Below are 4,650 nucleotides of genomic sequence, written 5' to 3'. Positions count from 1 at the left end.
ATGTGGACTAGTAACTTTGAACAATTTAATCTTCATAGTAACACGAATCAGCAAGATGTTTTGTTTATTAAATTATGTTTTGTTTTGTTTAACTGTGCTGGGGGCCAAACCCACACCAAGAACCACAGGTCTTCCAGAACCAGAACCATTCAGTTCCTCCAGCATCATCAGCTCCTTTAAAGTCCATCAGGCTGTTTCTCTCTTAGTGCAATATTTAAAAACATGAGGAATGCTGTAGTTCCTAAACACCAGGACTGGATAAAGTATTTCTTTTATTTATTTTGACTCTGTGCTACTTGAAGCTTGGCGTAACCGTCCGAGCTGCGTTCAAGGTCTTCCCTTTTGCTGGTTTGTCATGGAAGCACGTTTTCTGATGTTTTTTTTTTTCTTTTCTGCAGAATGGCTTTTCGTGAAACATCTGTTTAAATTACTCTAGCTCTTTACATAAACTTTAATGTAAGGTGTTTAGATTTGGGGAAAGATGGACACTTTGTAGGACAGCAGATCCAGGCTGTTCGGAATTCATTTGGCTCAATCCCGGATTCCAACTGTCCCTGAACGCATCACGGGGATAGCGCCGCTGCCGCTGCTCCAGTCTGGATCCAGCCGAGCTCCACTCCGCTCTGCCCGCCGAGCCGCTCATCTGGACCGGCTCTGAAGCAGCAGGAGGAGCGGATTCATCAAGTGTTGGTGTGGAAGAGATGGAAGCTGTTCCCGGTACCCGCTCCTCGGTAGAGCGGCGGGACTAACTCAGCGGAGCCTCTTTTTGTGTACGGGGAAACTGAAGCCGCTGTGGAGGCGGCGGCGCGCTGTCCTACAGCACAGAGTTCCGGAGGAACCAAGGGAAACAAGGGAACAACAAGGAAACAAGGGAACCAGGGGAACCTCAGCCTGCTCGGGCCGTGATGAGGAGGAGGGAACCGGGCAGCGGTGAAGCGACACACAGAATCAGCGAAAGCTAGCAGCTCAGCAGCACAGGACGGTGTCCCGGAGGGGTCAAACCAAGGTAGGGTAGCTCTCCGGCCGTGGGCTGGACCTCCTCTGGCCTTTCCGCGTGAGAAAAACACGGGGCACGTGGGTGTGGGAGTTCTGAGCCACCAGAACCGAACCCTGGATTGTCCGCGGTGGCTCTGATGTTTAACGGTTTGAATGAACTGATCCGTTAACTGCTCCTTCTTCCAGAACCGAACCGGCTGGGATCAGGTCGGTTCTGATCTGGAGATCCGATCAGAAGCGCTGCTGGTTTCGGACCTGCTGCTCCGGTTCTGAGCCTGACTGATCCAGCAGGGAGGGGTGGATCAGAGGAGCTGCTGTGGGTTGATGAGGTTACTGCAGGGGGGGATGAACATCTGTTGGATCAGCAGTGATGAGTCACTGAGTTCAACCAGCCTGCAGGGTGTCCCTCCTTCCTGCCTGGTTTGGATCAGCTGGTTCTGGTTCTGGTTCTGCAGGTCACTACCCGATCTGTCCTGTGCAAACAGAATAACTTCCGGGGAGCCACTACTTTGTTTTTCTTACTTTTTAAAAATTATTTTGTCTTTTTCTATGGGGGTATTTGTTCATTTGTCTAAATATCGCATATTCTAAAAACGAAAAAAGCGAAACGCTTAAACAGCCTTAGGAACGTTACTCTGAGCGTGTCCTATGGTGACGTCACGCATTAATATGGATTTTTTCCAGAAAAGTCCTCAGTATTTTCTATATGATGTAGTTTAGCATTTTTTAATGTTTCTAGTATATAAATAAGTATTTTCAGTAGCGTATAATGTAGGTTTTCGACGATCCGGATCTTATTATTCAGTTCGCTCAGGACGAATGGGGTAATGACACCGCTGCATCCGCTCACACACTCATTCTCATATTTCTCTCTGTAGTGAGGACCACTGCTATCATTTTAACCCTTTCATGCCCTAACCCTGAGGGTGGCCCCAACCAGTACCAGCACTAACCTTAACCTGAACCATTGCTTACATCATAGCGCGGCGCTGAGGTCTGTTCTGATTGGAAGACTCCTCATTATTATTGCCTGTTTTGAAGGATTGCGCCGCAGTATCCTCCATAGCCTTGGGTATCCCATGATTCGAGTGAGTCATGGGATACCCATGACTCGCGAGTCCAAGCAAGCTGGCTGCTCCGAGGAAAAAAGGAAATGGCGCCGAACAGTGGTAAATATTGGAAATGCAGTTTAACATATTCCAGTCTGTAAATAGTTCCGTCTGAAATGAATGAAAATAGTTTTTTTAATGGTTATAGAGTCAGATATGTGGCGGTAATGTTTGGTTTATCTAAAGGTTTTATCTGTCACTGTATAAATGGGTTTGGATGACATTTAAGCTCAGATTCTAATATCTCTGCAGGGTGGAGACTATAAATCTGATATCTGAGACGACGGTACTGCTGCTGAAGCTCCTCAGAAATATTATTAGCACCCAGAACAGTAGTGAGAAGCTCAGCATCTATTCTTTGCCTGCTTTGAGCGTCAGCTGTCATGGTTGCTAGGCAACAGAGCGTACGTGCGGTGAAAGCCAGAGAAGGATGGACCTGTTTGATTCCATAGCCAAACTCTTCACCTCCAAGGACCCGGTCTACCTGGACCGGGTCCTTGGAGGGAACAGCCGTGGAAACGGAACAGACCCCAGAACTCCGTTCACCTCAGTGCTAATGTTAGCAAACGCAGCCAGTTGGTGGGCGGGGCTCGTGCACGCTCATAAGGTCAGCAGGGCTCGTGCTCGCTCATGAGGTCAGCGGGGCTTGTGCTCGCTCATGAGGTCAGCAGGGCTTGTGCTCGCTCATAAGGTCAGCGGGGCTCGTTGATCAGCTGGGAGGACGAGCAGCAGGACGGTCTCACTCACACAACGTTCAGAAAGCGACTTGATTGCTTGTTCCCTCATTTTTGGGCTAAACTGCTTGCCGTACTGTTAACTGAGCTGTTAGCTTCTGAATAATGGAAAGCTCTCCTCTGTGGGTCTAATAACCTCTCTGGCTGTAAACTGAACGCGTTCTTCATGATGTCTTTGACTCCAAGTCTGATTCTCTCAGCATCAGCAGGAAAATCGATAAACTGCTTCCTCTCATATGCATCAAACATTAATGCCGTCAGCAGCCTCTTTGTGTCTGTTAACCACAGAGCAATCAGACATGACCTCTGACCCCTGAGGTTAACCCTCCTTTGTTTCCATCGGGGTCCATTAATTATGTGCAGCGGTTTTGCAGCAGACTCCGAGCCGTCGGAGGGAAACGCCGCACGTCGGCCGCTGGAGTCACCGCCGCGTTCCCAGAGGAGATTCCATTCCTCCGTCAGTCCTGGCACTGACTCAGACGGCGATTAGCCAGTTTCCGGGGTATTTCCACTACCAGCAGCAGAGAATGAGGATCAGATCTGCCAGAGTCTCCCTGCAGCTCTCTGTGAAGCAGGCTTTAGGAAAAGCTGCTGTGTTGGAAGTTGGCCTGTTGGCTCCCAGAAACCGTCAGACTGGAGTGCAGCTTATTTACATATCCGTCCCTCCATGGCGGCGCGGCGCTGCCTCCGTTTCTCTGCCGTCTGCTTTTATTGGGTGCGATGAAAACTGAAGGATTTGCCGGCTGGTCGCCTTCCTCTGAATGACAGCAGAGGATGGCTGTTTCTAAACCATGACAATAAAACCTAAATCAATCCAAAGATTTAATATTTTAGAGATTTATTTGCATTTTCAGAAAGTTTTCACACCCTCGAATGTCCTTTTATTGCCTAATACCACAATCCTTCATTTGTATTACCTTTAAAAGTTAAAATCCATAAAATAATGATACATTTAACTTCTTTGATTTTGAATATTTCCATTAACTTCTATTGTTTACTGTTAAAATGTCATACATCCAAATCTATTTAAAAACAAAACCTTTTGATTTTCAAGCTTTAACAAAGTTTGATGTTAACATGTTAACATGTTTGTCCATGTTGTTAAGTGAAAAAAAGTACATATGCCGCTCAGCGAGACTGGAGATAAGAGCAGGTGATGCATTTATGGGTCGCAGGTATTTTGTGTTTATCACATGTACTTTAGAGGAAACCAAAATCCCATCTCTCCTCATAGTTGGATGTGATGCAGGATGAAGGTTTATTGTGTCACTTCGTTCTAAGCGCTAATTGCAGTTTGCCGTCTACAGACAGACCACCTCTAGCATCAGACTCTCTAATCCAGTTTCTACCAACTGATCTGCTCAGACTGGAGGTGAGCAGATTGCTGGACCCAGGCGACCCTTTGGTCCAGTGAGGGTCTGTGAGCGGATCGTTTCTCTGCCTCTCAGATGCATTTTTATTAAAGAGCTTTCCAGCTTTCAGACGTCCGAGTCTGTCTGTCGGGTCGTATTGATACTAAATCAGAACCTCTGTGGTGAATATTGCTACTTTAGAGCCGTTTATGTCCCAGTTTAGTTGGTTAGATCGGTTGGCAGTCTGGGATTGATTATCGGTCTGTGATAGGTCATTGTTCTGGGATCGGCTGGCGGTCCGGGATCGGCTGGCGATCCGGGATCGGCTGGCGGTCCGGGATCGGCTGGTGGTCCACGATCGGCTGGTGGTCTGGGATCGGTTATCGATCCAGGATCAGTCGGCGGTCTGGGATCGGTACGCAGTCTGGGATCGGTTATCGATCCAGGATCAGTCGGCGG

General features: G+C 47.8%; 1 protein-coding gene across 4 annotated transcripts in view; it reads left to right on the top strand.

Annotated features, from left to right (window-relative positions):
* The first annotated feature begins 869 nt into the window (after positions 1-869).
* The window catches only part of arhgap32 (Rho GTPase activating protein 32), a 108,935-nt gene continuing 105,154 nt past the window's right edge, over positions 870-4,650 (top strand). For all 4 annotated transcript variants that reach the window (XM_015382901.1, XM_015382900.1, XM_015382899.1 and 1 more), the window contains exon 1: positions 870-1,006. The gene's annotated coding sequence lies outside the window, so the exon portion shown is untranslated. The remainder of the gene's footprint in view (positions 1,007-4,650) is intronic.

Source organism: Cyprinodon variegatus, unplaced genomic scaffold (genome assembly GCF_000732505.1).
Source record: "Cyprinodon variegatus isolate N-32 unplaced genomic scaffold, C_variegatus-1.0 Scaffold269, whole genome shotgun sequence".
Taxonomy (NCBI): Eukaryota; Metazoa; Chordata; class Actinopteri; order Cyprinodontiformes; family Cyprinodontidae; genus Cyprinodon; species Cyprinodon variegatus.
The sequence above is the reverse complement of the archived record's forward strand: the minus strand, read 5'-3'. Positions and strand labels throughout refer to the sequence as shown.